This window comes from Microtus oregoni, unplaced genomic scaffold (genome assembly GCF_018167655.1).
Source record: "Microtus oregoni isolate MIOR12 unplaced genomic scaffold, Mior012 000035F_ref0000213, whole genome shotgun sequence".
NCBI classification, from domain to species: domain Eukaryota; kingdom Metazoa; phylum Chordata; class Mammalia; order Rodentia; family Cricetidae; genus Microtus; species Microtus oregoni.
Window position 1 is genome coordinate 24755813 of NW_024543094.1, and position 22135 is coordinate 24777947.

The following is a 22135-nucleotide window of genomic DNA, read 5'->3' on the forward strand; positions in this document are numbered from 1 at the left end:
CATGTTCTATATGCTTCTTGTCCTTGATAGACATTTCCTTTAGGTTAGTAAATTTTTTTTCTTTGATGTTGTTGAAAATATTTTCTGGGCCTTTGAGCTAGGATTCTTCTCTTTTTTCAGTTCCTCTTTCTCTTGGGTTTGTTTACTTCATTGTGTTCCAGATTTCCTCGATGTTTTATGCCAGGATTTTTTTTTATATAGTTTTAATGTTTTCTTTGACTGCTGTACCCATCTCTTTTACTGTCTTCAGTGCCTGAGATTCTCCCTGCTGTCTCTTGTATTCCATTGGTGAGGTGTTCCTCTGAAGTGCCCATTCTGCTGGTGAGGAGAGCCTCTGAAATTCCAATTCAAGTTTCTAAAGTTTTCACTTCAGATTTCTCTCAGTTTGGATTTTCTATATTGATTAAATTCCACTTTCAGGTCTTGAACAATTATATTCATTTCCTTCCTATGTTTGTGTTTTTACAGAGTTCTTTAAGGGATTCATTCACTGGTTTCCTCTTTAAGGACCTCTAGTGTAGTCATAAAGTTTTTTTTTTTGTCTTTGTATAATGTTTCATTCATGTTTTGTTATATTGTTATACTCAGGGCCTGCTGTGCTGGACTGTAGTTGTGACATTATGCTGGCTGATATATTTTGTTTGTTTGTTTGATTGCTTTTTTTTTTTTACACAGTGTCTAGACATCTGGGCTTTTAAAGATAGTAATTCTCAGTGGTGATATCTGGTCTTTGTTGTGTGGGTGTTTTTCCTTCGGTTTCTATTGTCCTGTCTGTTAGGAGATTATGACAGCTGTTGCCTGGTAGAAAATGACTTCTGATATGCTGATAGTGGAGCAACCTGCAGTTAGTTATTGTTTTGGGTAGAATATATTGCTAAGTATTGGTAACTGGTACTTAAATTGGGGTTGGCAGGTGGTGGTAGCTCAGGGGGTTCACAGGAGGGAGGAAAACGGGTGTCCCATCAGGATCTGTTTAGTACTCTGGGGATGGAGGTGCAGAGTGAGAAGAGGCCACAACAGATAGCCTGATACAGAGATGGAGATGAGCTGGAAGGATTGGGTATAGAAAAGAGGAAGCTGAAGTTCACATACTTGTTTTGCTGGCCTACTTGCTTCTCTGGCAGACGTGGCTGGAGAGTTCCTAGTGAAAGCCGGCTGAAGTTGTTTTTCAGTTGGGATAACTGAAGTTGAGCTGGGCTAACAGGATGAGTAGGGGGGATGGTTGCGGGAGAAAATATGTATGGTCTGCTGGAGATGGGGACAGAGGGGAGGGGGAGGCGACAGCAGGTGGTTTGCTGCAGTGGTCCAATGAGACTAGGGGACTGGGGTTGGAAGAGGGGAAGGAAGGTGAAGATCTGCAGTCATGCTACCTGTTTCCCTGGCTCGAGGAGCCTACTGGAGTTGGGCACTGGGACAAAGTAGTGAGCAGGGTGGGGTGGGATGGGGAGGGGTGAGGTTTGAGGGAAAGATCTGAGTGTTCCACTGGGAATGGGGACCGGGGGAGACAAGGCTGCAGCAGGTGTTCAACTACAGTGCTGGGTCGCAGAAGTGGGATGGGATTTAGAGTACAGGACAAAGATAAGGAGGTTAGCAGCTAGCTTTCCTGTTTCTCTACCTGTGTTCCTGGGAATGCCTGCTGGTGCTACACTCTGGAGAGAGGACAGAGGATGAGTGGAAGGAAGGAATGTTGGAGGAGAAGGCCGACATGATCAGTTGGGAAGGGGAGAGCACAATTGGTGCTTTGCTATACAGTTGAGGATGAGGCTGAGGATTGGCCTTGGAGTAATGGAGGCAGAGGTAAAGATCTGCACTTAGCCTACCAGCTTCCCTAGCAGAGTGGTAACAAGTCAGTTTATTTGGAGGTTTGCCATCCGTGACTTTTGGTATGCTTAAAGGTCCTGGACCCAAATTCCTTTTGGGTAGTAAGAAGTACACATATATGGTCCATTTACACTACTATGTGTGTGTGTGTGTGTGTGTGTGTGTGAGAGAGAGAGAGAGAGAGAGACAGAGAGAGAGAGAGAGACAGAGAGAGAGAGAGACAGAAATTATTACAGGCTTTAGCAATCTACTATAACATGACTAGATTTGTTAGCATGCTGAACAGAATGATCATCACTCTTAATACAAGCCAGAGAGCACACAATAATTTTCTGCTCTTATAACTAGAGGTACTGTGCATATAAATTCCAATGTTCTGACTTTTGTTGTTGGAAAGAATGATCTAATTTAAATGAAGTGTTATGTTTACAGACTATGATGGATAATCTTGGCCTTCAGCTTTACACTTGGGAAGAAGGAACATTAGCTGAAGGAATTGTCTACTACGTTGGTCTGTGGGCAATCATTGGGGACATTATCTTGATTAATTGATGTAGAGGGCCCACCTCACTGTGAGTGGTACCATCGTAGGCAGTGGTCCTGGACCGCATAAGAAAGGCAGCTGAATGTTAGCTTGGAGGCAGGCCAGTAACCAGCATTCCTCCTTGGTCTCTGCTTCAGTTCCTGCCTCCAGTGTCCTGCCTTGAGCTCCTGTTCTGGCTTTTTTGGAGGTGTATTGTGACCTGGAAGTTTAATCTGAAATAAACCCTTTCTTCTATCAGTTCCTTTTGGTCATGAAGTTTAATCATTCCAACAGTAAACAAAAATAGGACAGATCTAGTTGGTATATTCTACAATGTATCATATATATCATAATAGTAGATGCTAGATCTGCATTGCTTTGAAGTCCTGTAGATAAAGGACAACCTACCATAAATTCTCTCTTGTATTTGTATCTTATGAATCTAAAAGTATCTAATAGGTATCGCTTAAAAAAAGTTTTAAAAATCTCAGTTAAGTCAGAGTTATGATTCTAAGTAGCAAAACATCCTAATCAGTAGAATTTTGTGGTCATGTATATGGTAAAATGTAATTATAATTATAGTTACAAAGCAGCTATCTTTCTTTTTTTAATTAATTAATTAATTTAAGGATTTATGCCTCCTTCCCGCCACCGCCTCCCATTTCCCTCCCCCTACCCCGATCAAGTCCCCCTCCCTCATCAGTTATAAGAGCAATCAGGGTTCCCTGACCTGTGGGAAGCCCAAGGATTGCCCACCTCTATCCAGGTCTAGTAAGGTGAGCATCCAAACTGCCTAGCAGAAGGAGAGGGAGCACGAGCAAGGAACTCAGGACTGCGAGGGGTGCACCCACACACTGAGACAATGGGGATGTTTTATCGGGAACTCACCAAGGCCAGCTGGCCTGGGTCTGAAAAAGCATGGGATAAAACTGGACTTGCTGAACATAGCGGACAATGAGGACTACTGAGAACTCAAGAACAATGGCAGTGGGTTTTTGATCCTACTGCACGTACTGGCTTTGGGGGAGCAGCTATCCTTCATATGTCATTTTTTCTTCAGTTGCTTGGTTAAGCTGATCTCATAAAGGTTTATAAACAAGAGGACAACAAATGTCAGAAGTATGCAGACAGGATGTGACCTACAGAGCTTTCAGTGAAGATGGAGTAAAGTACCCCTGAGCCAAACAACGAGGTGGCCTCTAACACCTGAATGGTAAACATAGAAATTCTTCCCTTTAACTTTAGAAAGAAAATTAGTCTAACCCAACACCCTGAAAATAGCCTGAAATACCAGTGACATACTTCTGACCTATAGAAGTACGAAGTATTAAATTTTTGCTGTCTCAAACAACTAAAAAATAACATGAGCAAGACTTCATGTTATGCATGGCTATTTTCAGTGCCATATCTTGTTCCTACGACTGTGTCGGGGAATTTTTCATTTCATCACATTGTCATTATTACTAGATATCTCTTAAAGGTCAGCATCACTAGTTTTACATAAAGATTTGAATTATTCCAGGGGATTTTCAGGTTGGAACAGATTTTAAGCAAAGTGAATTCTTTTTTTTTTTTGGTTCAAACTGTCAAAAATCCAAGATAAATAAGAAAAGGTAGGCATTTAGAGTGAAGAAAATAATCTCAGGCTTTCTTGAAATCTTTCTTCATGCGTGGTCACGTGCTACACACCTTATTGGTCAACTCTTAAGGTGTTTAAGCAATATAACTTCATTTACTTATACAGTAGGGAAGGAATCTTATTTAATTATAGTTATCCTGTGTTGTTAGTATAGAAAAACATTAAAAAGTGTCTTAGCTGAATGAAAACCTCGAATTTCCTAACTCAAAAATGATGATTGTCATTCAGTGACTGCTAGGAGAATCAGTTTTCTTCAGGATGAAATCCTGATAGGTTATCCAAGCCTATGTATGTGTGTGTGTGTTTGTGTGTAAAACAATATTTATTATAGGCTCAGAGGTCATGAATTTGAGAGGAAGAGGTGGAGCAAGAAGGAGGGGTGGATATGATGGAAAATAAACACTTGCATATAAAATGTTCAATAAAAATAATATATAATTTAAAATGTGATGGCTTCTTAATCAGAATGTGTTCAACAGAGATGCCTTCGAATTAGGTCATCCAAATGATGCATTTCCCAGTGAATCTCAGTGATCAATTCTGGGGATCAGGGAAATAGTATTATACCTGACACGGTAACAGTGTGGAGTCTCCTCAGGGGTTCAACAAGATTTTGCTTGTGGCTGTTTGCCCTGTGCCATTAGTAGAAATACAGTTAATAGTGTCAAGTGTAAGACAGGGATCTACTCTTAGACTCACTGTGTATGTATTTATCTTATTTCTGCTTTCTTAAGTGCTTAGAATTCCAAAGTGTTTTGCAAGTCAGATGAATTTTCCCTAAAGTATTTATCATCCACAGCAAACTGTCTTTTAAGCAAATGAGTGGAACATAGAGAAAATATATTTTGTAGCAGTAATTTCCTATAGCTATGTTTTAATTTGAAGATGTTCTTTAGGTTATATGAGTAACATATGAAAATATGTTTGTTGAGGAAAAAAATTTTAATTGCTGAGGTTATTTACTTCCAGAGTGAAAATCTATCACAACATCTATATTAAATCTACTTTCTCCCTCGACAAAATATGATAAATGTGCTACAACCTTCCAGACAAGTTTCCTTATTTTCTGTGTATGTTGGGCACAGTTTTAATGTAGTGTGATCATTCTGTAATCATTTTCCTGTGATGTGATTTTATAACGATGAAATATTGAATATGCTACATGTTATGACACCCCAATTTTCTATTACCAGTTTAGTTTTATGTAAAAAATTTGGATTTTGTATTCTTCCCATGAGGGGTTCAGCTTTTCTAGGCCACCCCCTCCTGTTGTGATTTGCTGCCTTACCCCATCCACTGTCTAAAATCAAAGGTCTCATCACCTCAGTCACCAACCAGAACCTTGTTACTGTGTGGTGTAGGAAGTCTTTCTGTTTATGAGTTGCTTTTGTTGGTTAATCAATAAAGAAACTGCTTGTCCTGATAGGGTAGAACTTAGGTAGACAGAAAAGACAGAACTGAATTCTGGGAGGAAGAAAGCAGAGTGAGGGAGATGCCATGGATCTTCAGCTAGAGGTAGACATGCTGAAACTCTTCTGGTAGGCAATGACCTCGTGGTGATACACAGATAGAAGGAAATGGGTTAAATTAAGATGTAAGAGTTAGCCAATATGAAGTTAGAGCTAATGGGCCAGGCAGTGTTTAAATTAATACAGTTTCTGTGTGGTTATTTCAGGTGTAAGCTAGCCAGGTAGCCTGGGCAGATCAAGGGGCCCTGCTCCATACAACTGTGATTCAAAACAAATTTTTCCTTTTATTAACCCGTTTCAGCTATTCGTTCTCAGACATTTGTTGTGAAATTAGATAGTAGACTAGCACACAGTATGTAACAAAATATCTCTAAACCTGGTGACTTTAAATTATAATGACATTTTTATTTAAAAATACTTTATTATTATTTTATGTGCACTTGTGCTTTGCCTGCAAGTATGTCTTGTACCAACTACATTTGTGTGTGGTATATGCAGAGGCCAGAGGAGAACATCAGACCCCCTAGAACTAGAGTTATAGATAGTTGTGAGATACCATGTTGGCATTTAGTATCAAACCTGGGTCTTACGGAAGAATAGTCAGCACTCTTAACTGCTGAGACATCTCTCCAGCCCTCATTCATTACTTCTTATGAGTGTCTAGTCACTTGGTATTCTTTGGCATTTACTTATTTATTTGTTTTGTGTTTTTGTTTCACTGTATCTATTGGCATCTTGGTAAGATGCCGGCATGTATATGATAACTCAGCTGGAGAACTTGGCTTCTTCTCATGTTTCTCTCTCATCCTCTGTGTGTGGTGTTATAAAAGCATGTTGTAATGATGATGCAAGAAGGGCTCCAAGGATTCTTATAGGTGTATTCAAGAAGTTCATCAAGCTTCCATGGCCATAAAATTTACTACAGTCCTATTATATCATTAGGTCTAGCCCAGACCAGTAAGAACATGTAAGAATGAAGTGTATTAATAATAGAAATATGATAAAAGGGGTCATCAATGTAATTTATAATAACAAATAATGGTATTGATTCCAGGTAGCATAATCCAGTAGTATCATCTCCAAATTTATTAATTTGGGACCCCTGGTTAGACATTGAGGGTACCACCATCTTATACTGAGGCAGACACTACTTTAAAAAAAACATGCTGCAGGATAAAATGTATGTATGTTCATGTTTAACTTTGGAAAAATAATGCATTTCAAAAAAATCTGGTATTTTTTTTTTACTGAAAGAAAAAGAAAGTGTGAAATATAGACTTTGTTTTTATCCCAAAAAGGTGGCAAGATAACTATTCTCTCAAACTCATTCACTGTTGTTTGTCTTTGGAACTAACACTTTAGCCCCACAGTTAAGTTTGTCTTGCTGTTGTCAAGTGCAATGGGCAAAGCACAAATTGCAAAGGGCGTGTTTTTGTTAATTCTCATCTAACCCTCTCAGTGATTTGTAGTAGGTCCAGTACGAAGGAATTAAGGAGCTGAAGGTCCATAATTTCAGGTGAATGCTTTTGTGTTATTCTTTTGTTTTCTCTGTTCAATTAGAATCTTATCTCATGACCAATGTGGGGATTCTTCTCCATATGCTGTGAATATGTTTTATTACCATTGGTTAATAAAGAATTTACATTGACCTATGGCAAAGCTGAATATAACAAGGTATGAAATCTGAACACACACACACCCCCCCCCCACACACACACATATGTGGAGAGAGAGAGAGAGAGAGAGAGAGAGAGAGAGAGAGAGAGAGTAGGCAGAGTCAGGGAGATGCCATGTAGCTGCGGAAGGAGACAGAAGACAGTATCTCGTGGTGATATGTTGATTAACTGAGTAAAAGGAGACAGCCTTGTGACAATATACTGATTAATAGAAATGGATTAATTTAAGATTCAAGAGTTAGTTAATAAGAAGCCTGAGCTAATAGGCCAAGCAGTGTTGTAACTAATACAGTTTTTGTGTGATTATTTGGGTCTGGATGGCAAAGAAATAAAAAAGCAGTCCCGGATTACAATGACTTTAAAATTTATCTTATGTAAGGGCTGGAAAGACATAGTCCAGCAGTTAAGAACACAGGATGCTCTTGCAGAGGATGCAGATTCAAATTCCAACCCTCGCATGGCAGCTCACAACCCTTTGTAACCCCAGTCTCAGGGGATCTGAAACCTTCTTCTGGCCTTCTTGGCCACTTTATGTATGTGGCACACAGATATAAATATAGGCAAAACCCCATATAAATAGTAGAAAATATTAAGACTTTTTAGTTATTATAGGTAGTTATTTTTTTGAATCAACTAAGTATGACATTAGGACATTTGGAATCACTAAAAATTTCTATGTATCTTATTCATGATCTAAATATAGTGTTTGGATCACTTCTCACCATACAGTAGAGGACATTTTTGCTCAATTTATATTGAAATTCTACTGTAACATATGCAGTACTGTACATAAAGGGAGATTATGTGACAAAAGCAAGTGAACTAATACCCAAGATATGGAAAATCTTAGTATTAGCTTCTTGGAATCGTGTTCCATAGACAAGGATTCTGTTTTTTAATCAATTAGTCAGTGTTTAAAATGCTAGAATAATAATTCTCTGCCATTTTATAGCTCCATTCGTGCTCAGCTATGAATCTGTCATGTGTAGCATGAAGACTGAAACACTGTAAGTGGATTTGTAAAGAGCTCAGGGCCTTGTGTGGGATCACACAATTCAAGAAATTTTCCTAGCTGTAATGAGAAAATCTGATGCCTAAAAGGTAGAAATTTAAAAGGAACAGACTTATGCAAGGGTGATAAACACATCATTATGTGAAGAATACATTTTTTTTCCTACCCTCAAATTGAATTTCCTAATAAGCCAAGACTCAATTTATTTTACTTATTACTTGTGCCCTGCATTCTCCTTCTTTGATTGTCAAATTTGGTTCAAGGAATACAGAAAGAGATAGAGTGCCATTGGTTTCCCTTAGAGGAGAGATGGTTATATAATCACCAAATTTAATTAGGCCTGTAGAAAACGTCATTTTAAATCTGTTGTCTGTAAAGTAGCATGCTTTTGTTGTAACTGGAAAGAAAAATTAGAAAAATTAGTCTAAAACAAGATAACATTAACACTCATTTTTTTTTAGCATTCTGGAAAAATTATTTAAATAAAGCTGATTTTCCCATTAACCATAAACATTACCACTAACAATATACAAATCTATGATATTTGTGCTTTCAAATGGACAAACTGATTGTACTCATTGAGACTCCTTTTTTTCCAGAAATTTAGAAGCTACTGAGAAGAGGTGACTTAGCTGCACTTAGACAGTGGGTTAGAAGAATTTCTGTCCCAAGAAATGCTGCATAATAACATATTTCTCCAGGTAGCACAAGGTCCTAGAGGTAGTATTTGAGAATCACCAATCCGTATTGGCCTACTCAATACCATCTGTTCATAAAAAGCCCAGGGCCCTGCTGCTAGTACTTTGGCAAAAACCTCAAGTATCTCATGAATAGGGTTTTCCTCTTCTGATGCACGACTGTTGTTACTCACCTCGCTCCCAGTGTTTCCTCCTTGATGCTGGCCTAGCTGTTGTCCAGCACTGACAGAGCAGCCACTGGTGCAGGTGCACTGAGAACCCATGCAGGTAGCCTGATGATTCTTCCTCCTGGTGACTGCTCCTGCAAGCCACCTGATGACATCACCACACTTGGTGCCATGTAGAATCTGAATACAGCCTTTTTCTCTATTCTGACATTTTTTCCACCCAGAAGCAAAGCTGTAGGCGGAGGCTGCTCATTCATTTCCAGCTGCCCAGACCTGAAATAATCTCACATAAAACATATTAATTGCAATACTGTTTGGTCAATAGCTTAAGCGTATTTCTAGCTACCTCTTACATCTTAAAGTGACCCATTTCAATTATTTTATATTTTACCATGAGGTCTGTGGTTTTCTCCTCTGGAGGCTACATGACTCTCTGACTCCGCCTACTTTCTCCCCACATTCAGCTTAGTATTCCTGCCTAGCTCTATTCTGCCCTGCTATGGGACCAAAGCGGCTTTATTCATTAACAGTAACAGAACACATTCACGGCATACAAAGGGGAATCCCTCATCACCAAGCCACTCTTCTGTGTGTTTGTGTCTGCCCTAGGGTACCCAAGGGCTAGAACTGCAGCTTTGATCTGAAACCTCTTTCCCTAGCAGTTAGAAATAAGTCTGTAGGCCTTCACAGGTTACAGCAAACAGATGCTCCATCCTTTTTACCTGAATTCTTTATCTGCAACCCCCACACACACCATGCAGGCAGACACACAACTTCTTCAGACTTCACTCACAAAGGATCCCTTCCAAGTCTCAGGAAAGCCAGCTTCTGATGTGACCTTCCCATAGGCCAGGCATTAATACTTGGATGAATGACGTGTAACCTTCCACAACAGTGCCAGATATGGCTTAGGAATCTCCCATTCCTACTTCAATACACAAAAGAGTCATTCAGGGAATCTTGTCAGAATACAGATTCTTCATGATTCAGTCTTCACAGGTTTTTCTTTTACTCTTTTATTCTTTTTTTGTTTTTTTAAAATTTACTTTTAAACAATCTTTTTCTCATTTTACAAACCGATCCCAGTTCCATCTTCCTCCCCTCCTCCCTCGCCCCTCCCCTTCTGCCCACCCCACTCACCATGCACTCCTCAGAGATGGTAAGGCTTTCCATGGAAAGTCAACAAAGTCTGGCTTGTCACTTTGAGGCAGGACAAAGCCCTCACCCCTATATTTAGGCTGAGCAAGGTATCCTTCCAAATAGAATGGACTCCAAAAATCCAGTTCAAACACCAGGGATAAATTCTGGTCCCATTGCCAGTGGCCCCACAGACTGCCCAAGCCAAACAACTGACACCCATATTCAGAGGGCCTGGTTTGAGCCTATGCATGTTCCCCCACTATCAGTTCAGAGTCAGTGAGCTCCCACTATCTCAGGTCAGCTGTTTCTGTGGGTATCCCCATCATGGTTTTGACCACTTTGCTCATATTATCACTATTTCCTCTCTTCGACTGGACTCTGGGAGTTCAGTCCTGTAACATGGAGGGTCCAGCCTGCTTGTTTATTTTCTGTTCCGCCCAGGACCCCACAACTGTTTAGCCCCAAAGAAAATCACACATAGTTCTCCATAAATTATAAGCTGATTGGCCCATTAGCTCTAGCCTCTCACTGGCTAACTCTCACATCTTGATTAACCCATTTTTCTGATCTATGTTAGCCATGTGGCTCAGAACCTTTTTTCAGTGGGGCAGATTACATCCTGCTGCTTCAATGATCTGGGCAGGAGTGGGAAGAATCAGCTTCCTCCTTCCCAGAATTCTCCTGTTCTCATTACATCATTTCTACTTCCTGTCTGGTTTTCCTGCCTATATTTCCTGCCTGGCCAATCAGCGTTTATTTATAACATGATTGACAGAATACAGACAATTCTCCTGCACCACAGTCCAATGCTTAGCTGTGGATCTCTATATCTGCTTTCATCAGTTGCTGGATGAAGGTTCTATGATGACAATTAAGGTAGTGAAAGCCAGTTCAGGCACCCTCTCCACTATTACGTAGGGTCTTAGCTACGGCCATCCTGTGGATTTCTGGGAATTTTTTTAGGCCAGATTTCTCACTAGCACCATAAAGTCTCCCTCAATCAAGACATCTCTTTCCTTGTTCTCCTTCTCTGTCTTTCCCCCACCTCATCCATCCCATTCCTTCATGTTCTCTTTCCCCTTCTCTTCTCCCCTCCCCCTTCCCTTTTGCCTTCCTCCCCTACCCACTCCCAATTTTCGCAGGAGTTCTTGCCTATTTCCCCTTCCCAGGGGGATCCATGTATCTCTCTCTCTCGGGTCTTGAGGTATATTGATTCCAAATTTTGTGAGAAACCGTCATACTGATTTCCCAAGTGAGTGTATGAGTTTGCATTCCCACCAACAATGGAGGAGTGTTCCCCTTACTCTGCATCCTCTCCAGCACAAACTATCATTGGTGTTTTTGATCTTAGCCATTATGATGGTGTAAGATGGTATCTCGGAGTCATTTTGATTTGCCCTCATGGGTTCTTAATTGATGCTGATACTGCTGCTTCATGGATCATGAGATGGATATCAAGACCAACAAAGCAATGGAAACTTTTGCTCAATCAGTTGTTGGTCAATGCAGGGTTACACTGGTGTTTATAGTGTTATGTGTGGAAAGTTTATCAGTCTTTGTTATTCCTGATTTTTGTGGCTAATTAAAGAGACAAGAAAGCAGTTATGAAAAACCATAAACTAATACCTGCTTAGTATTTTGCTGCATTATTGCTATAATGGAATACAAATTGTGAGCACAGACATTTCTGAAGAAATATAGGCTGGCCTAGATTGAGCTTAATATTCAGGGTGTAGGCAGGCTATGGTAATGATGTTGGTGGTTAATGGGAAACTTTATCATAAATTAATACACTCATATAGTTAAGATTTTCACCATCCATTTTGTCATCAGTAATGTTCTTACTTTGAAAGAATAACTTCTGCATAGAACAATATGAATGGCTTATGGAAATGTCAGAATAAAGTATATAATGTATGACTCAAATTATAAGACAACAATAACAACAGTTGTGTGCTGTGAAATTTACAATCCCTTAAATGTTAAGGCATGTTCTAGATGTTAACTCTGGTAACAATCTTGTGAAAGTAGATGACTTTGAATTTTACAAAGAGGTGGCCAAGGCTCAGGGAAGTTACTAGATTGTGCAGAATTAGACAGATAGTAATTGGTGAAGGGGAAATTTCATAACACAAATTCTAGTTGGTATTAATAATAAAAACCTCGAGACAGATATTGGGGTTCAAGCTGAAGATCAGAAGAGCAAAGCAGCCAAGACCACTAGAGAGCTCTTATTGCTATGGAATCTTCAGACTGAAAAAAGAGGAAGTTCCTGTTTCATCCCACCGTATATTCCTCTCTAGTGTTGGGGTTAAAGGTGTGCACCACCACTGCCTGGGCTGTATGACTGACTAGCATGACTAGTTTTGCGCTCTGATCTTCAGACAAGCTTTATTTATTAGATCATAAACAAATATCACTATAAAATTCAAGAGTAGTTCATTGAGTTTAATTAAATTGAGCCCATTTACCAGTTAACCACAATGACTTAATGTGTTGAAATATGAGTGGCGGGGCTGCGTCCCCGGCACCCGGCCACCCACATGGCTAGCTCTAGCTTATGCCCCGAAATAATTACACGGAAACTGTATTCTTTTAAACACCACTTGGCCCATTATATCTAGCCTTTTCTCGGCTAACTCTCGCACCTGGACTAGCCCATTTCTAATAATCTGTGTAGCCCACGAGCTGGCTTACCAGGAATGATCTTAACCTGCGTCTTCCTGGAGTGGGAGAATCATGGCGACTCCTTGACTCAGCTTCTTTCTCTCAGCATTCTGTTCTGTTTACTCCTCCCACCTATGTTTTAACCTATGAGGGCCAAGCAGTTTCTTTATTGCTTAACCAATGAAATCAACAGATAGAAAGACGACCCTTCTCCATCATTAATGAGTTGATTATTGTCTGATAAGTGGTTCAAATGGTCCTTGTCTAATTGTTAGATTCTACATCTAAATGGACACATGCCTACATACTTCAAATTTATGTTATCATATTATACATTCTCCATTATTATTTTAGTTTATGCTTAGCTTCTTCTACTTCCTCTTAAATTGCTTGACCCTTTGTTTTCATTTTCTCTTGGTAATAGTGTCTGTTTCTATCATGCCAAATCACACAAAATATATACATACATACTTGCAGGAATGGTTAAACATTGCATATACTTTTCTGTGTTTTGTTTTCTTTTTCTGCTTAACAGTCTCAAAAGTTGAAATTCAGAGGTGTAATTCTTACTCATTCTTTTTATTAGCCATGAAATGTATCAAAGTCATATGCAACCTTAAGTTCTCCAGAATTTCTATGATAATGCCTCCCTGTCTGTTGGCAGTTTAAGTACTTCTGAGCAATGCTTTAAGTAACTTTCTTTGAGACAAGGTTTCACTACAGGGTCTGGACTAAGCATGGAAATCTCTATGTAGCCAACGCTGCTCTCGAACTTGACACTTTTTTGTGTCTGCCTCCCATGTGCCACTGCTGTAAATGTGTGCCACCATGCTGAGGAGAATTTGTCATTTTATATGTACTTCTTTTTATGGCTGCTGCTTTGAAAGGGTACGGGAATAAATTACTTTGAATAATTATTGATAGAGTCCTTTCCAAAACGATTGTAATAAGTCCATTTCTCATGGGAGGTATGTATGAGTGCTCTTGGCCTCATTTTCTATCTATAAGAAATGAAAAAAATAGGTAGAAACCAAATATGAGTGAGTACATCCCATGTTCCTCTTTTTGGGTCTGGCTTACCTCACTCAGGATAGTGTTTTCTATTTCCATCCATTTGTATGCAAAATTCAAGAAGTCCTTGTTTTTTACTGCTGAGTAGTACTCTAAAATGTATACATTCCATACTTTCTTCATCCATTCTTCCATTGAAGGGCATCTAGGTTGTTTCCAGGTTCTGGCTATTACAAACAATGCTGCTATGAACATAGTAGAGCACACACTGAGACAATGGGGATGTTCTATCGGGAACTCACCAAGGCCAGCTGGCCTGGGTCTGAAAAAACCTGGGATAAAACCGGACTCACTGAACATAGCAGGCAATGAGGACTACTGAGAACTCAAGAACAATGGCAGTGGGTTTTTTTGTTTGTTTGTTTGTTTGTTTGTTTTTCCGAGACAGGGTTTCTCTGTAGCTTTGGAGCCTGTCCTGGCACTAGCTCTTGTAGACCAGGCTGGTCTCGAACTCACAGAGATCCACCTGCCTCTGCCTCCCAAGTGCTGGGATTAAAGGTGTGCGCCACCACCGCCCGGCCGTGGGTTTTTGATCCTACTGCACGTACTGGCTTTGTGGGAGCCTAGGCAGTTTGGATGCTCACCTTACTAGACCTGGATGGAGGTGAGTGGTCCTTGGACTTCTCACTGGGCAGGGAACCCTGATAGCTCTATGGGCTGACAATGGAGGGGAACTTGATTGGGGGAGGGGGAGGGAAATGGGAGGAGGTGGCGGGGAAGAGACAGAAATCTTTAATAAATAAATAAACGGAAAAAAAAGAAATGAAAAAATAATGTTTAATTTTTACCTCTGAGAATAATATGATATCTAGCAGCATATTTAGTATGAACTTCTATCTCTAATATTATATTTGGCTTTTTCTAATATATAAACATGTATATTTTATATAAACATATACTTTCTTGGTAGAGTTTTCTGAGGGTTGTCTTTCCATATTCTTACTGTAGTTTTTTCTCGTATAGGGAGGTTTATATTAGTTTTAACTATTTGTTAAATCTCCTAGCATATTATGTTATTATACAACAGAGTAATAATTTTGTTTACATGAAAATATTTTCAAACTCATTCTGTTGGTTGGATTATGATATCTCTCTCATCAATATACAAATATATAGCTTCAAATAACTTTTGATCTTTTATAGGTACCAGTTTCTACCTACATTAAAAATTTTCTAATATTTTATGTGATAAATAAATTTTACATTTTTCTTCTAAAATGTATTATTGTACCTGGTGAAAGAATGAATTAGCTTTAGTTTTCCTCCAGATGAAAAGTTAGTGGTTGGATACCACTATTAGTTTTTTATTTGTTTAAAATTGCTTATTTATGTTTATGAGATTGAATCTCCTGTAGCCTGGGCTGGTACCAAATTTGTTATGTAGCATCAAAAGTAATCAAAATCATAGAATCTTAAGTATAAAGAAGATTACCATGCGGAAGACAGATAAATAACTAATAATTAATGTCTAATGGAGGTAAAATTTAGTTACCACAAGATAAACATGTTCTAGAGAATGTTACTTAATACTTGAAAGTCCTCAACAATACTCTTAAAAAAGGTTTAGATGGCAAGTTAAGTCTTGTGTGTTATTATGAGAAGAAAGCAAAGTAGAAAGTGCCAGAAAAATATGGAAGTTAACAAATAAGGGTTCCATAAATGAGTTTAAAATGACTGTAATTTGCTAGTTTTGCTAAAATTGAGTAACATTAACTTGTTTTTTATTTGTTTTATGTCTTCATATGCCATTTTCTTAATTTGGGGATTATTGTAATTTTCGCAAATTTCCTTCAATTTCAGGCATTATTATTTCAAAACCTGTTTTTCTTCCTTTTTATGATTCCCTTTTTGACAGGTTGATTCTAGTTGTTTTGCATGACTTAGTTGTTGATTTATTTGGTGAACAAATTTGACTAGTGGGGTCTCTGCTGTTCATTTTTACAAGTATAATATTATGCTAAGCATAATATATTATGTGAAATTCATATTCTTTTGTGTTCAAGTATTTGTAAATGGGGTTTTATAAAATTCTATATTTTAGAGATTTATGGAATTGGTGGATTTTAAAAAAAAACGTGTGAAAACCATTTTCACTTACTGAAAGTTTTTTAGCTTTCAAGAAAGCATGGAAAATAGTATGAGATCTTAGTGACTACTGTGTAATTTATCTCAAAATTCGGAAGCAATTTTGAAGAAAACAAAGCAAAATGAGTAGTAACGCTTATTGTGTACTTACATGACATGTTCTTTACAAAATTTTCATGAATTGATACTTTAATCCCACATCTGGGTTGCAAAAGTCTCAGTTTTATCTGGGACAGTCTAGAAATAGTTAATGTTAGTTATAGTAATGACTCCCAAGGGCACCATCCATTGTCATTCCGCTCTCAGGAACTCAGTCCTGTTTCGGAAAATGCAGGTTTCCAGGAAGCACAATGTGTAAATCCCTAAAACAGCACTTCTTGACCTGTGGGGTCGTGACCCCTTTGGGCGTTGAATGACCCTTTCACAGCGGTCACCTAAGACCATCAGAATACACAGGTATTTGCATTATGGTTCATAACAGTAGCATAAAATTGCAGCTATAAAGCAGCAACAAAAATAATTTTACGGCTGGGGGTCACCACAACACAGGGAACCGTATTAAAGGGTTGTGGCTTTAGGAATGCTGAGAACCATCGCCCTAGAACAGTGCTTAAATGAAAGTCAGAACAAGTGAACCTTCATGCACGTAATATTTGCACAGAAATAAGCGTGTTTTCCAGCATGTGACTGAAGCCTTTCAGATGTCACGGAACAGTGTTGTTGGAATAAAACTATAAATCTCTATTCAGAGGAGGTGAAGGATTATACGGTTCTTTATGCAGAAAATATCCCTAGTTTCTCTTGCTCTCTTCTCTCGTTTGGTTTGAGATGAAGGATGTCAGAGTGTATAATGAGGAAGCCGGTTCTCATTTTCATCAAGACTGCCCAAATTTAATACATGTGCTTCAGGCTTCAGTGTCCTTCTAAGTAATAAGCTGCTGGGTGTCTTACTTTGTATTTGTCAAATGTGTGCAAAGGCATTATGAGGCTTAAATTTGTTTTGTTCAACCGCTTTTAATGATATTAATTGAAGTGACAATTGTTTACTGAGATCATTAAAAGTTTTAGTGCTAGGCTGTTCTTGTGTGTTTTTAAAAGAATTTTCAGATTTATTGGAGTCATTAAAGGTAGCACCCCGAAACACTTCTAAGAATATTTTTAACATATTTATAATTTTAAAATTCATAATCAGGAGCTAAAAGCCAAAATGAACTACAGCTAGGCTAGGATTATGGAGAAATTCTCTCTTCAACAGAATCACTTCTAAATAAACTACTTACTATCTACACTTTAAACATTTTTGTAGGTCAATCCACATGTTTGGAATTCAGTCAAATAAAAAGGATAGCTTAAGGCTATTGTAGAATTATATTTTATGTCCTTCCCAAATAGCACATACACAGTTACATGCGCGCGCGCGCACACACACACACACACACACACCTGCATGAGCACATAGAGACACAGCCATACACACCAGCACATAGATTGTCAGAAGCTGTCTCGTTAGCAAGCCCATATTTTACACCTGAGAAGGATAAAGTAATAGTGATAAATTAAAAAACAAAAAAAAAATGAGAAAAGCTTTATCTCATTGGCCATTTCTGGGAATAAAAATAGCAGAGGGATTTTGAGAGTATTTTTGAATATAAGTTGAATTGCAAATTTCTTTACTTAATAATATATTAACAAAGATAGCAGGGTGATGGTGGCGCACGCCTTTAATCCCAGCACTCGGGAGGCAGAGGCAGGCGGATCTCTGTGAGTTCGAGCCCAGCCTGGTCTACAGAGCTAGTTCCAGGACAGGCTCCAAAGCCACAGAGAAACCCTGTCTCGAAAAACCAAAAAAAAAAAAAAAAAAAAAAGTTTTATTAATTAGAAAAAGCAACATAATTTGATTCTGCCTGGTTAACTAAATTAGGTCACATTTACCTGGATATGCCTGCAGGAAATAAAATGGCTTCAGGGAGGAATTACCTTGAGAGAGGATCAGTCAAAAGGGATTTCCTATTTGTTCATTTCCATATGAGGCATTCAGAAACGCAAATGAGATGAAAGATTCAATTGTAAAGGTGAGGGACTGTGTCAATTTAAAAATAATGTGTACTTTGGGAACATGGTCTGATATGGAAGGTTTGGCATTTATCTGCAGGGAAAGTCTTGTGTTAAAAGCAGCGGTGGAGAGTTACTGAAGGAGGCAAGTTGAGGAAAACATAGGGGTGGAAATGAGGGTTAGTTGTAAGAGGGTGGCTTAAGGAAAAGGGCCTGGTGATACCTAAGCCCTGAGTATTTGCTTTTGATCTGAAATATAGGAAAAGTCAGTTCAAGATAGAAAGGTTAAAAATAGAGGCAGTGTTGACTCACCTGCTGTTACGGGAGGCAGGCTGTGCTCTGAGAATCATTGAGCAAAATTATCAGAACCTCAAAACACTGCAGTGATAAAGACAGGGGCTGAGAGCGGAAACAGAAACAAGACTTGTGATATTTACAAGGATGTACTTATGCAGTTTTTATTGCTCTCTTTTATTCACCAATTAATCTGTTTGCTACAGCAATCTCAGGGAGACATGAAAAGATTGTTTCAAATTGGCAAAGATATGTATGAGTGGTGTGTGTGTGTGTGTGTGTGTGTGTGTGTGTGTGTGTGATGTGTCTACCCAGTAACCAAGGAAGTCAGAAGAGAGCATTAAATCCCCTGAAACTGACTTACAGATGGTTGTCAGCCAACCTGTGCATTCTGGGACCTCAACCCAGGTTTTCCAGGAGAACAACTCCTCTTAAATTCTGAGCCATCTCTCCAGCTCTGAGAAGATATTTCTCAGGAAGGAGGAAAGGCCAGGCTCCAAGCACTATCCAAGTACAATAGCAGAAATGAACTCTTTGTCTCGCACTTTGTTTCCAAGCTTTCTAGTAATGCCCTTCCTGTGATCCTTCTGTCTGGACCTAGGAGTCCTCATGGGTTAGAGCAGAGCAAGGCACTAGGTAGCAGAACCCAGTTCTCTGATTTCCCGTGATCAATCTTTATATTAAGATGAGTAGAATTTAGTAGATTGTGTTCTTTGTGTTTTATATAGTTTTGATCCTTTTGAAATTCTTATTCTTCCATTTTCTTCCTTTCAAGTATTTCTGATAAAAGAATTATAGAAAGCAAAAATCCTGTGATATCCAAAGTGAGAATTAAATGGCCGCAGGTAAATTTCTTTTTAAACGAATAGGAGGCCATGTTCTTGATGTCTCTAAATTAACATTTAGCAGCTGTTAAATAGGTGGATGTTCCTTATGCAAGACCCCTGAAGGCGGTGGACAGTGGTGTCTTCATTTGGCACGACAATAACTTTGCTAAATAAAAATTGAAAGAGGCTATCATTGTGGGGTGAATTTCAGACCAGGCTAAAACTAAAATGGGGTCACTCATAAAAAGTTCCCCATGAAACTGGAACTAAATGTCTTACTTAGTCTTCTAAGAAATTAGGTTAGAGGAAAAACTCCCAGTTTCCCACCTGACATGATAGGAAAGTTCCCCTGTCTCCTTCCTCTCTCACACAGAGAAAACCCAGCAACCCGATGCTGATCACTCAGTTGCTTTTCTATTGCTCTGGTTTCCTTGTCTGGGAACGTGAGGAAAATAACAATTTTTTGCTTCAACCTTCTTTTTGGTTCTATTCAGGTTATTGAAATATTTATTTATTCTGTTTATGAATATATAGCCTGATTCTGGAATAGAAATAAGGCCAATCAGATTGTTAACTCAGTCATAATTTTCTTCTTTGACATTTGTGTTATTTTATATGCCAGTCATCATACTAGTACATAATAGATCCCGCTAAAAGTCATGCTGAGTTTTTATCTGTCTTTGAACATAGAGGAGTCTGCAAGTAGCAAGTACTTGCAAAATGGGTATACGGGATAGATTTTTCTTGTATTATTGGCTACAGTTAGAGCATCATAAGTATACACTACTACCTTTCTATACAATAGCTCCTTTGTTTCCTCACACATTTTCATAATCTTTCTTATTCCATTTGTTTTTTACCTGAAATTAGCATCACTTCATTATTTAATGCTGCCAAGAAGTTTGAAAAAATGAGAAAAAAAAGATCTCATTTTGAGACTGTTCATTTGATGCATAGGTAAATTTAATAGGCAAAACTAATTACAGGTAAAAGGATATTTGCCATGTTTTTCAAATTATCTGTTCAGCAATAACCAGGAATGGTAAAGTTTAGTACTCAACAGAGATCGTTGAAAGGGATAATGTATCAGTAAAATGGGAAAATTTAATAGAAACCCTTTCTGAAATCTCCTCTAGTGATTGTTGTAATTGGAAGTGCTGGATTGAAAATGTGATAAAAATCTTCAACAACATTGAAGTGTGCCAGCTTTCAGAACGAATTTATCTTGGCACTTTACAGCACAAGCTCTTTCAAATGGTCCATCTCTTTGCTATTTGTTCATGAGTTCATTATTTTCTTTATACAGTAATGCTGACAAAAATTTGATCTGGCCATCTGATACTGCAAATTCCCTTAAACACACAGCTACTGGCAATATTGCTACATGCATATTGAACAAGTTGACAATAAAACTGTATTTTATTTATTTATTTGAGTAATGCAGCAGCTTCACATTTTCAGTAAGAAAGAATTGTAGTCACTGGAGCATGGAGATGATGTGCAGAATGTTAGTGTCTCACATGTTAGAAGTTTAAATCTTTGCCAAGTGAGCAGTCCACTCTGAGGTAAACCCTTGAACTCACTTCCAGCAGCTCTTCTTAGGGTACTGGATTCCAGAAGGAGTCAAGTGATGGTGTGGTGAGTGAGGTGACGTGTAGGTTCCCATTTTGTGCTTTTATGGGATTTGTGTGTGTGTGTGTAGCGGTGGTTGTACTCTTTTTACCTGCCCGTTTTATGGAGAGCATGGAGTTAGGTGGGTGAGGGGACCTGGGATGAGTTAGAGGAGAGAACATGAACAGAATATAGTGTATGAAAAAATGGTTTTTGAAAGCCAGTCAGTTTTTCTGGCTTAGCAGTCTACTCTACTATTTTTTGGAAAAGAAAAAACTGGGCAGAAAGGTAGAGTAAACTCAGGTTTCTCAGTTTGTTAAAAAAAAAAAAATCTCTTTTTATCTGTTATTTAAGGAAGTGGCAGTGAAGCTAAGATTCCAGAAGGTCAGGCATCCCCAGCTACTGTATGAGAACAACCTGTATATGACTCTTCACAGTGGCATTAGCAACCCTCACATACAGTGGTGTGGGCAAAAGAAATTATATAATGTGCCAGTCATGGATTTCTCTGGCCACGCTGGGCAGACCTCTTCAGTTTCTGCTTAAGAAGTTTTCACAAAGAAGATTATTTTTGTTAGCTGAACAGATGGTCAGTAGAACTGATTATGTGCATTGAAATATTCTTATACACAGAGGCATTAAACCAGACAATTTCCCAATAGGTATTGGGTATCACTATGTTGTTACTTCTTAATGATTTTGGTTTGACCCAAAAGTATGGAAACAACAGTACAAGACTAGAGTTCCCATACAGACAAGACATAAACCTCCCTGGCACTGCCCAAGATATTAGCTTCAGTATACATTTTAGTTTTGAGCAGTCAGCAAGATGATATGGAATCTTTAGGATATGTCTTGATGCGTTTTTAATAGAATCAGTCTGCCAGTCAAAGGCTGAAGTCTGCAACAAAGAAACAAAAATATGAAAAGCGTAGTGAAAGGTCCTCTGGTGTTGAAGTTTTGTGTAAGGGGTTCCCTGAAGAATTTACTCTCGTGGGCTGTGATTTGAGGAAGCTCCAGTTCGCATGCACATGTGACAATGTTCAGCATCTTCTCAAGACCCTGAAATATTTGACTGGACTATGTTAAAGCAGAAAGTGGCATAGCAACAACCTCTTCTGGTGGCAGAGTCAGTAGACCCCTGCACCACAAGCAAACTGACAAACCAACATGAGCATTGTCGGGGAGAAAAGCAGCAGAGTAGATGATTAGATCAGCATTTGTTTCTCCTCAAGTCCAGAAATTTTAATTCATATATACACTGACCAGTGGTTGTGGACAACCATTTACCTGGTGTAAAGAATTTAATTTGTGTATAAACTAGCCCTTGGCAGCATTGCTGATCTTGATCTTGAACTGTAGCTGCTGTGGTTGTGAATACTA

The 22135-nt window shown here is 38.6% G+C and overlaps 1 pseudogene; it reads left to right on the forward strand.

The window, feature by feature from the left end:
- The first annotated feature begins 1758 nt into the window (after positions 1-1758).
- On the forward strand, positions 1759-21926 carry LOC121432576 (annotated as a pseudogene).
- Positions 21927-22135: the final 209 nt, after the last annotated feature.